Source organism: Aotus nancymaae, unplaced genomic scaffold, assembly GCF_030222135.1.
Source record: "Aotus nancymaae isolate 86718 unplaced genomic scaffold, 86718_ANA_hifiasm-v0.15.2.pri h1tg000036l, whole genome shotgun sequence".
Lineage (NCBI taxonomy): Eukaryota > Metazoa > Chordata > Mammalia > Primates > Aotidae > Aotus > Aotus nancymaae.
Window position 1 is genome coordinate 76,453,902 of NW_026988450.1, and position 12,360 is coordinate 76,466,261.

At 46.0% G+C, this 12,360-nt stretch overlaps 1 long non-coding RNA gene across 11 annotated transcripts in view; it reads left to right on the top strand.

Annotated features, from left to right (window-relative positions):
• Positions 1-12,360, top strand: part of LOC105716817 (uncharacterized) — a 365,411-nt gene that overhangs the window by 252,244 nt on the left and 100,807 nt on the right. For 2 of the 11 annotated variants that reach the window (XR_010345628.1, XR_010345629.1), the window contains exon 7: positions 4,543-4,628. The exons of the other annotated variants lie outside the window; for them this stretch is intronic. This is a non-coding gene — a long non-coding RNA (uncharacterized LOC105716817). The remainder of the gene's footprint in view (positions 1-4,542; positions 4,629-12,360) is intronic. 11 annotated transcript variants of the gene reach the window in all.

Here is a 12,360-nt window from a genome sequence, read left to right on the forward strand (position 1 = left end):
AGAAGTAGGAAGTGGGAATTCTGGCTTCACACTGCCTTTGGACTCAACCTGCAGTATCAGCTCTTCCTGGGGGCTCCAGCTTGCTGGCCTGCCCTGCAGAGTTTGGACTTGCCAGCCCCCATAATCACATGAGCCAATTCCTTAAAATCTCTCTCTTTCTGTCTCTCTCTTTACACATACGCCACATCCTACTGATTCTATTTTTCATGAAAATCCTAACACATGGAATAAAGGGATACATTTCGATATCCAAAACTTATGCAAAAATGGATATTTGGATTTGGATTTATAAGTTATGTAAGCCTTAAATATGAGCGTGATCATCAAGAGGCCATCGTGGGCAGAGAGGAGCAAGTCCACGGGGCTGCACAGCACAGGTTAAGAGATTCAGAAATTATGTGTGTATTTTATGTGTGTTGTATGTGTTTGTGTATGAGTGCTTGTGTGTTTGTATGTGTTTTGTGCTTTTGTGTGTGTGTTTGTGTGTGTTTGTACTTGTGTTTGTGTATGTACATTTGTGCTTGTGTATTTGTATATGTATTGTTTGTGTGCATGTGTTTGTGTGTCTTGTGCTTGTGTGTGTTTGCATGTGTGTGTGCTTGTGTGTGATTGTGTATATGTGCATGTGTGTTTCTGCTTGTATATGTGTGTGTTTCTGCTTGTGTTTGTGTTTTGTGCTTGTATGTTGTTTGCATGTGTTTATGTGTGTGTTTGTGTGTTGTGGGCCTGTGTTTGTGCACATGTTTGTGCATGTGTGTTTATGCTTGTGTTAATGTGTTGTGCTTGTGCGTTGTTTGTACATGTTTGTGCTTGTGTGTTTGTGTGCATATGTGTATGTGTTGTTTGTGTGCATGTGTGTATATTTGTGTGTGTTGTTTGTCTGCATGTGTGTGGTGTGCATGTGTGTTTGGTGAATGTGTGTGTATTTTGTGTGTGTTGTTCATGTGTGTGTGTTTGGGGGGTGTGTGTGTATGTGTGTAGAGGTTGCTGAACACTAACTATGTGTCAAGCATCCCACATTACTAGATGCTACCTCTTCTTAAGACAGTTTGATGTCATCATGGAGAGGCATCTATCTCCTTACTTTTTCTGGAAGTTTGGGAGGGATTCTCATAGGGCCACCTATTTATTTGACTGATGCTTTGCAGTTCCTGTGTCATAGTCCCTCCCGTGTTCTGGGCAGCAGACTGGCATCCAGTCATTCCTTCTCCTGTGTCAGAAATTGATTATTCCAGCATCTTCCTTCCAGGCTATTCTCAGTTCCCCTAACCTCCAGTCTCTTGAAGCTATTTAGCGTCCCTCAGTACTGAGCAATCCTGTTTATTAAAGCATATGAAGCTTCCTTACTGGCAAGTGTTGGAACAAATAGTTTTGCAGCCCCAAGGGACAGGGTCATTTGAACTTGGTGACTTGAAAAACACTTGGTGTGAATAATGTGAAGTGCGGGACCATGGTGATGAATTTCCCTCACTCTCTTTGTTCCTTGTTTTCTTTGTAAGGCAGAATGTTTAATCCATGTTTTCCAAGAACTGGGTAGGTGGGTTGCTGGGAACAATTGATTTTTAGAGAAGTATTGTTTCTCTGGATGTAGAAACTAAGAAGCAAAGAATAATATTGAGCAAGAGTCATCCTGATGACCAAGCCTGGGCTAATTATGGCGATAGTGTTGCAATGTGTTTGGACCATCATGCACTACAAGAACACCACTTCTCCCCAAGGTGCCCTGGACCCAGGGTCATCCTCGGAGCCTTGCTCTAGCCCCATGTCACCCAATGTCAAGCTGGATCATCTACTTTCTAAGGCTGTAATTGATCCTAAAGAAGAAGGAGTGCAGCCTGGCAGGAGGAAGGGACATAGGTCTTTGTGTGAGGAATACTGAGTGGTGGTGGTAGTTCTGGAATGGCTCCGTCTTGCTATGTGAGTCTTCTCATCTGTCTGAGCAGTGGGATCACCATCTATGAGGAAATTGGACTAGGTGGTTATTTTATTTTATTTTAAGACAAGCTCTCACTCTGTCGCCCAGGCTGGAGTACAGTGGCACGATTTTGGCTCACTGCAACCTCTGCCTCCAGGGTTCAAGTAATTCTCATGCCACAGCCTCCCAAGTAGCTTAGAATTACAGGCGTGCACCACCACACCTGGCCAATTTTTGTATTTTTAGTAGAGACAGGGTTTCACCATGTTGGCCAGGCTGGTCTTGAACTCCTGGCCTCAGGTGATCTGCCTGCCTCAGCCTCCCACAGTGCTGGGATTACAAGTGTGAGCCAGTGTGCTTATCCTTGGACTAGGTGGTTTTTAAGCAGTGGGGATGGGTCAATGGGAGGGTGCCTTCCCTAAATAAAGGGGCCAGCTCTACCTTAGTATCCACTTGCTGTTGTATTGTGGGAGGGTGGGTTCAGTGATACCAAATTGAGTTTTGGACTTTGAATATAATGAAAGTTTCTGAATTTTGGATGTTGTAGGCAATAACTTCAAAAATATTTAAAACACCCTGTGGGTGAAATCTGTAGCTGGATAAAGCCCCTAGGACTTCACTTTGCAACTCAGTATTCATGCATTGCTCCCCATGGCTTATCACAGGCTAGGGGCCAGGAGGTGTGGGAAGCTCTTTTGATTTATTTTGTTTTGAAATCAGTATATCTTCAAGGAACTGAGAGAGCAAAACCCGACTGGAGGTGGGTTGCAAGATGCTGTTGGCTAGAGACTTAGACAGAGGGCATGGCATTCTCTCCCTCACGGAGGGAGACGCCTACGGCGGGAGCCTTAGCAGCCGAGCCCCTCAGCCTTGATCCCTGGGTCCTCCACCCGCTGTCTGTGGCTCTGTGGACTCCCTGGCATTAGAGCTGGGGGAAACCAAGTGTTTCAACATCTTAATTTTTTCAGTCAATAATTGTATTTTGGAGATCTTTGTGTGTGCATATGTATGAATGTGTACACTTACATTACTCTTTTTTAACTGCTGTAGAGTATTACTTAAGTTATTTTCCTCAACTATTTTCTACACATGCACACACACATGCACAAGAAGGGCAAACGTCTTGCCTTTTTTTTTTTTTTTTTTTAAAGACCGGGTCTTGCTCTGTCATCCAGGCTGGCGTGCAGTGGTGCAATCATGTTTCACTACAGCCTTGACCTCCTGGGCTCAAGTGGTTCTCCTACCTCAGCCCCCCTAAGTAGCTGGGACTACAGATATGCACCATCACATCTGGTTAATTTTTTGATTATTATTATTATTATTATTTTGGTGGAGAAGGAGTCTCACTATATTGTTCAGGCTTGTGTCAACCTCCTGGGCTCAAGCAATCCTGCTGCCTCAGCCTCCCAAAGTGCTGAGACTACAGGCAGGAGCCACCGCACCTCGCCCCAAACATCTTATCAGACAAGCCTGTCTTGGCCACTCTCTGCAGACAGCACCCATCTCACACCTCCATCTTCCTTTTTGTTTCTATCTTGATTGACCTCCATAGAGCTTATCACCATCTGACCCACCATATAGTTACTTGTTTATTTGTTGACAGTCTGACACCCCCATCCCTTCATGAACCCCAGGAACGTAGAGACTTTTGTTAATTTTATTAAGTGCTTTATTCCCTGGGAAATGGTAAGTACCTAGTAAACATTTGTTAAATGCATACGTCTCTATTTTAGAGATGACCTCCAGGCCCAGCCTCAGGCACAGAGAGGTAAAGTAACTTACTCAAAGTCACCCAGCTAATGACAGACAAATCTGGGCCCAGAGCCCATGCTCTAATCTAAATTTTACTACCTCTCTGCCGGTGGCAAACAAAACCTCAGCGACATGCCTGTAACACAGTCAGGACTCAGTACATGTTAAATAAAGGTAGTAATGCCTACGACAACTGTCTGTGCCCCCAGAAAGATCCTTACCTTGAGGAGACAGCAAGAATTTGAGATGTTCAATATAAAATACCAAACCTGGTACCTGTGCATAGTTGGCTATCAACGCGTGGTGGCTATTTGCTATTATGCTTGTTATTTTATTATACTTCAACACATTGTGTTGTACTTAAATGCCACTTGTTTGCCCTACTTCTCTCTGTCCCTTCTGAGAGTGCAGAGTGGGCCTTATTCATTCCAGCATTCCTACAATCTTGTACATCCACACAGTTCTTGGTATGTGGTTGACATACAGTATTGTAAGGTACATGAAGGAGTAAGTAGATAAACGAATGAACAATGGGTTGTGGGGACCACTCCAGCCAGTGGTTTTGGAACATGCTTCCTGGAGTCTTATCCCCTCTTGTCAGATTCAGGTTTAGGAAAACGGCACAATTGTTCCATCGTTCCCAGATAACATATCCCATCTCAACGTCTTTGCTGGGGCAGCCCTGGGACACACCCTCAGCTCCTGCCCTATCATTGGCCCCACTTGGACCCCGTGTGGCCAGGCACCACTGCAGCCTGCCCTGAAGAGAGCTTTCATGTGGCCGGCCGACCCTACTCGACTCCTCCCTTCTCTCATTGAAAAAAATTGTTTAAGGGGGTGTTTCTCTAACCTAAACTTTTTATGTTCCATTGAAGGCTTAGAAAACATGTTAGATAAAAATGCTTTGCAATGGCCGACCTATGTCTTCCGGCTTGTACCCCACGAACACCTTATCTAATGGGTAAGTCAGTTCTTATCTTTATTCTACTTCTGAAGAAACTGATGCTTAAGCATTATTGGCTTTTTAAGTCACATAGTTTTAGTGAACGAGCCTAGGGCCAGAACCAGCTGTCTGCATGCAACCCAGTGCTTTTTCCACAAGAGTTACCCACACGGCTCTTACTCTAACCTGCTTCCAGAAGACTTTGGAAGGGTGTGTTACAAATTTAATGATCCAGGGCAACTTCTAAGTCTGGCAGCTCCATGTGACAGCCAAGCTGCCCTGGAAGGTGTAATGAGGAGAGGCATCATAATGAGCTGACGTGGTTTCTGCAGATGACACAGCTCAGGGGTGGGAATGCTTTCCCCTCTGCCATGTTTTCCTTTCCTATTCAATTTGACTCTTACATCCGTTGTTCTAAGACTGGGCTAAATGTTGGAATTGCCTAGAAAACTTTGAAATCCTGCTGCTAGTTCCTCAGCTGCAAAGATTCTGATTTTGTCTGGAATGGGACCTGAGCGTGGGGATTTACATCTCCCCAGGTGACTCTATTATGCAGTGGAGTTTGAGGACCGTGGTCTTCGAGCATCCCTGTTACAGGGATTCTGGAGACTAACAAGAAGCTGCAGACCCCAAACTATTTCAGAGGTAGTTCCAGCCTCCTAAGCAGGTGTTGGCTCAGACCTCCTCACTCTTGCTCAGATTCATGGCAGCTCACCTTTCAGAAGAAATGACAATGCTGAAAGAGAAAACCAAGGGAACAAGAGAGATGGAGGCCATCCCAACAGGTGCCTTGCGTTGTGTCCCCGCTGTGTGCCAGACACTGTCCTAAGCACTTTACATATACTGACTTATCCAGGCCTCTGCTGATATCATCCCCATGTTACAAATGAGAAAACTGTGCATGGGGTCAGTAAGTAACTTGTTCAACCTGGGAGTGGCAGAGCTGGGATTTGAAGACCGGGAGCCTGGCTCCGTGGGCCTCTGTTTAAATCACTACGTCTGTTGCCTTGTGGGATGCGTTTAACTGTAGGATACTGGTTCCCACATGGCCGAGAGTCTTCTCTCACCAGTTTGTGCTCCATGGTGGCGCAGAAGCGTAGTTCTAATCTGTCATTCTGCTGCTCAGGCGTCTACACAGTCCCTCACTGCATCTGGAGGGAGAAGCCGAGCTCCTTCGCGCAGCTCCTTAGCTCCTTATCTTGTATGAGGAATACCCTTTACAGCCTGGCCACTGGCCGAACCTTCTTTCACTCTCCATGCCACCCTGCTCTGTTAGTACCATCTGAAAGTCTTCTCCGCTTTTCTGTCTGCTAAATGCTTACTCTTCAATATCCAACTCAAATACCCTCTTCTCCAACTTGTCCAAAAAGAGCGAGTGATGCCCTTTTTTTTGTTCCCGAGGCTCTTAGTTTCTCCGTCTATGATCACATACCTCACAGCCCTTTCTTTGGTCTTCTCCAGCGGACTCTGGGTTCCCCAAGGAATGGGGCTCTGCCTTTCTCATGATTGCTCTCCCTTCAGGGCCCCCCACAGTGTCCTCAGTGGTTGGCTAACCGCTCACAAACAGGATGTCCTCTTCTGTCTGTTCTACTTTGTTCCGGCCATGGGGTCATACTCTGTTTATCATTTGACTATCCGAAGATGTGCTGGTTGGGACTGATGCTTTCCTCTAAGATACTCTGGGCTCCAAAGTGTGCAATTGATGTTTGCTGTGCTTTTGGAGGCCAGGCTTTGGTTTTAGATGAATCCTGAGCTTCAGTGGAGATTTGCCTCTGTCTAACCTTGGGGTTTCTGTGTTCTTGAATCCTTCAGAGTCCAGAAGAAAAAGAAAGCTGATACTTTCTAGGAATGACCTGTGAGAAGAGAGATTGGTGTCTTGCTAGTAAGTTCAGCTTGGTTCTGGGCTAAGCCACCCTGGGCCAGAGGAGGCAGGGACGAGAGATGTGGTTTCTTGTGCTTTTGTGGAAATGGTGACAGTTGCTTACCAAAGAGAACTAAAACCCTTTTACTAGAACGCTATCAGGGTCTGAAGAGGGTGGGTGCATGGGAGCCATTATCTTGTAAATCTACAGCTACAGCGACAAGCACAGGAAAAGCCAAGCTCAAAAAACACTGAGTGAATTCTAAGAATTTTTCATGCAGAAACACATGCATGATGTGAATAGAATCTTTATCACAACACTGTTTGACGTAGAAAAATGAGACTCAGCTTAAATGCTCATTAGTTAGTGATTGGTTGATTAAATTGTGATAAAATAGAACACTAATACAGCTGTTTAAAATATTAGTAAAGAGGCTGGACGAGGAGGCTCATGCCTGTAATCCCAGCACTTTGGGAGTCCGAGGCAAGTGGATCACTTGTGGTAAGGAGTTCAAGACCAGCTTGGCCAACATGGTGAAACCCCATTTCTACTAAAAAAAATAAAAAATTAGTCGTGGTAGCACACTCCTGTAGTCCCAGCTACTCGGGAGGCTGAGGCAGGAGAATCACTTGAACACGGGAGGTGGAGGTTGGTGAGCTGAGATCGTGCCACCGCACTCCAGCCTGGGCAACAGAGTGAGACTCCATCTCAAAAACAACAACAACAACAACAACAACAAAATATATATATATGTAAAGAAAAATAAGTATGTGAGATGATGCACATGTTAATTAACTGAGCCATTTCACAGTGTGTACATATTCAAAACTTTATGTTGTAGACCATACATATATACAATTTTTGTTTGTGAATTAAAAATTAATCTAAAAAAATTAGTGGCTGTATGAACTAATTGGGAACAATCTTGAAGCTAAATTAATTACTGAAGAGCAATGTCCACCCTAACAACATTGACTTTTTAAAGAATAGGGCCTAGAACAGTGTGTGGAGCGTGCTAACAGCTACACACTAATGCACAGCCACCGACCCCAGGTCAGTCACATGCACTTCTGCATCCTCAAGCACAACTAACACACTGTGGCTGCTGCCTCTTTACTGACCTGTAACTCAGTCCTGGAAGACGGACGCTCCAGGAAGGTGGACCCCAGCCTGCTCATTTGCATTGGTATCTCTAAGGCCAAGTTCAGAGAAGGCACACAATAGGCTTTCCACTAATATTTGTGAATGAATGAATGAATGAACAAAGAGAGGAGTTTTCTTTCCACAATTTCCTTTTACCTGCTACTTCTTGAGCAGATGAGGCTGGAATCTAAGCCCTGAGGTCACTCACTGCTCCTGCGGGTGCTGTCCCTGGCTTCTCCTCCTTTTCCTTGGGCTTCTGTGCTCTGCAAGGCTTTCCTTTAATCCCCCAAGCGACGGAGAAACAAGGAGACAGGGGAGAGCCTGGAAATGGACCTTCAAGATTACAATGTGTAGCTGACATTGTCAGTTATGTCGGGCAGATCTAACTTCGCTGGTTAGGTTACTGTGTGAGCCGAGCCTCCCCAGGAGCTGGGATCAGCCTCGCATCTGATGGTGGGCTGGCAAGTCAGACCTGCTGGGGTTTGAGTCCTCGCTCCAGCATGGCTGCCTGTGTGACCTTGGCCACTTTCCTTCACCTTGCTGAATCTCAATTTCCTGATCTGTAAAAGGAAGCTAAAAATGCTTCTCTTGAGGTTGTACTGAGGATTAAATGTGATAACATAAGTGAACGTGCCCTCTGAAGTAAGAGGAAGGTGAAAGTGCTTATTGTGTCAGGAGGAAAGTGTGGAGGGCCCCCTGTTGTTCTCAGGTGTCTCATCCTTCCCAGGGAAAAGTCCCCAGGCCAAGTCAGAAGAGGTTATAATTTGGCTCTTACTCTTTTATTCAGGCACTTCTCTTGGCTGTGCAGGGTTTTCAGCTTAAGCAAATAAATTACCCTTCTCCACTGTGCTCTGTAGCCAGCCATATGTTTAAGCTTGATAGAGATTTTTATCTGGCTGGGTAATATTACCCAGCAAGGGATGACATTTCTTATCAGAGGCCCTGCGGAATCGGAGATAGGAGCCCTTTCTTTTTCCTGGCCGCTAGGCCTCCATATGCAGGGCTGGCAGGGACATGGGCGGGGCTGGCTGGGCCTGGTAGTGGGCATCAGCTAGCCCTCATCTCTTAAGACAGCACTCCTGTTAGCTGACCTGCACAGACGTGGGCCATCTCGAGATGTTTGCATCTTGGAGCCACTGATAGAGGCAGGGCAAGGGAGTGTGAATGGGGAAGGAAGGCGGGAGCGTGATGATGCATGCCCAGCTTTGGGCGGAGGCAGAGCCCTTGCCTGTGTGGGGCTCTGCCCTTCTCTTGAGAGGCAGGCGGCCCCTTGCTGCAGAGTCAAGGCCTGGGGATTCTGTGGCTCTATAGGGTAAAGGGCACTGGGACCTGCAGGGGCTGGGCTGTTGGAGTGGTGGGTGCTTGGGAGCTTCCGTGGGCCCCTCCAGGTCCACTCCTTGCTCTTCTATGCCTTGTTCTGTGCTCAGAAGACTGACCTGTGTGGATGCATTATCAGGGTGGATGCAACACGGGGCTCCCGTGCTGTCTGGCATCTGTTTGGAAGGCACTGGCAGGATGGGAAGGCAGGGAGTGAGGTTGGGGGGCCTATTCTTTCCCTGCCTCCCTGCTGCTCCTTGACTGATTCATGTAAGGTTTACACAGAGAGCCCTAGGTTTAAATTTTGATTCTGACACGCACTTGCTATCTCTCTGTGTGTCGGACTTTTTATCTATAGTAATGCTTTTATGTTCCCCATGGATCTCTTTGCCTCTCATTTGCCCTGAATGCTGAAGGAAAGGACACTGCTGTCCCCTGAGGGCCTGTCTGAGGCCAAAGTACACTGGGGACAAGGGCTCCAGGGTGGCCACGGAGATGACTGATGATCACGTGATTTGGAGCTACGGTCTCTGCTGGGGACACGTGCCCTGGGCTCTTTCCCTCCTGAGTTTTGGGAAGTCCTGGCCTGTGCAGCCCCACTCTCAAGTACTAATCTTGCTATCATAAGAAAGGGAAAGAAAAGCGGTTTTCCCTGTCCCTGGACCCATTCCAGCCCGCAGTTCCCACCTTTGCTTCCTTCCGGTTGGTGCCCACTCTGTTTCCTTCCATCCCTCCCCCACCCTCTCCCATCCCAGGCCTCATTGTTGGGCAACTTGAGTTTAGCTGTCTCTGACTTCTGCTTCCTCCAGTGGCCAAGTCCAGATTCTGAAAGCACAGTTCTGACCATGTCCCTGTCCAACTCAAACACAGAGAGTAGCTCCATGTCACCCACAGGCTTGAAGTCGGAGCTCTTAGGGGGCATTTAAGTCCATGGCAACATCACTCCAGCCTGTGAATAAAGCCTGATTGCCTCTGTGCCTCCCATGTGGGAGATCAGTCCTGGTAAACAGGTCTCACTTCTTGTCTTTTAAACGCTGCTTTCTTTCCTTGATATCTGTACTTTGATCCGGTTTCTTCTCCCTCGGATGCCTGAGAGATCCATGGGCTCTGGCTTCAGAGAGTGTTGGGTTCAGATCTCAGCTCTGACAGTTGCTGCTTCTGTGACCCTGGGAATGTCACTTCATCATTCTAAGCCCCTATATCCTTGACGTTAACCTGGGCTGATAGTTCCTGCCTGCAGGATTCTTGTGAGAAGAACCTGTCTAAAGGCTCCTACTGGGGCTTGATTTGTCAGGAGAAGAGTGACTGGGGGTTTCCCTAACCTTCTAATGGACTACCCCACCGATTATTCAAATCCCACCTGTCTTTAAGTTCCATTCCATCATTCACTTCCTCTGTGGTTTTTTTTTTTTTTTTTTTTTTTTTTTTGCCACAAAGTTATCTTCTTCTGTTTGAAAGATTCGGAGTTCCTCATGTCTGAAAGCAAGAATGGACCTCACCTTTTTCTTTTTGTGTCAGATTTCCCAGCACAGTCTCAGTTTCTTCAGGGTACTGGCCGTGGTGTAAGGTTCTCAGCTTGAGCACTGGAACTAGTGACAGGATGATTGAGTATTCAACTCTAAGAGAATGAAAGAGAGTCACTTGTTCTTTCATTGAACAAAATTTGATTGAGTACACATATGTTATGTCTATGCTTTGCACTGGAGTTGCAAGGATGCATAAAATGAAGACTCTGTCTTCACATAGCCTATCATTCAGTGAGGAGGTTGCATTACTGTGAATCTGTGCCAAGCCTGAATTGCATAAGACACAGGTAGCTGAGAACTTGGTGCTGATAGGGGACTAGGGGAAGTTTTGCGCCTAAGGAGAAGTTGACTCTTGCCTTCAGATGGATGCCCTTATTCTCCCATAGTGAAGAGGATGGGGTTCTCTCTTAAGATGCCAGTAGTGGCCTTGCCAGGGTGTGAAATGCCAAGGTATTTTTCTTCATGGATGGTTGTATAAATTGCTGCTTCTGTGAAGGGATGCACACTGGAAGTTACTATTGTGCTATCTTGCTAGCATTACTCTTCTCTTGAGTATTATTTAAAATGATACACTTAGTTTTGTTTATTTCACATCTGTCTTCCTTCACTAGATTGGGACCCTGTAAGGGGAAGGATGAAGTCAATTGTGTTTACCACAGTCATAACAATAAAAACCAGTGCTGTTTTTATTGTTTATGTCACACTATGTGTAGGGTACTGTTTTAAGTTCTTTATGTTTGCTAAATTATTTTATTCTCATAAGACCCAACTGAGGTAGAGATACTGTTACTAACTTCATTTTACAGATGAAGAAACTGAGGCATGCAAAGGCTAAGTAACGTGGTCTACCTCTCCCATGAAGATAGTAGATGGTAAAACCAGGATTTTAAAACCCACAGTGGCTCCAGGATTTGTGTACCTAACCACTCTTCCAGACCCTTCTAGTGCTTTCTTCTAGTAACCACCCCGGCAAAGATGCTCAGTAAATGGGTTGTGCATGAAACAAAGGATCATTATCCTATTTTTTGGCTAAGTTCTCACTGCGGTTTATGCACTGGGCACAGACTTAACAGCATGGTAAAGAGGAAGGGACCTGGATTTAGGAATTCAGCACAGCTAGATTGAAATCTGAGCCCACCCATTCACTAAGTGACTGTGAGCAAACTATTTAACTTCATTAATATATGAAATTATCAGTGTTGGCTTTTTCATCCATGAGATGAGAATGTGATGTAGTCCTGCCTGATGTCCACACAGGCTCCTCAGAATGGCTTTGTTTTGCCCCTAAATGGACTAGAGGCAACATGTTTATGAGACAGGAAAGGATGTGAGTAATGTGAGTTTCTTAGCTGGCTTTGGAGCAGAACAGAGGTCCTTTACGATGATGGCAGTGCTCCTAATTAACTATCATAAGTCTCCCATTCTCAGTGTCTGTCGGTAGGTACATCTGCACCAGCACAGCAGACCGGCTGAGCAACCAGGAGGGCTAGGGCAAGGCCAGGCCAGAGTAGCCAGCCTGTATCTCCAAGTGCCCAGCTGGTTCCGTCCTTGTATCTGACAGTGCCCTCTGATCTTTCTGCATACAATGGATTGCAGGGAAAAAGAAACTTCCTGACCTGATTGACACAAATTTGTAGGAAACAGCTGCTTTTAGTTGGGGCAAAAAAGCAAAATCCACTGTGAGTGATAACCTCTTGCCAGTTTGGGTTCTGTGTTGCGTATCTGCTGGTGACTGTAGGAGGTGGTGGGAGGATGTGAATTCCTACAGATGCTATGTTACCATCCACTGTGTGACAACAGAGTGAGAACCTCCTATTGGTTCTCCCAACAAATAGGAAGAGAAGAGCCTGGGTTTTGGGAGTTCCCAAGTGTTTGAGGTTTCACCAGTGACTGCCTTTATTG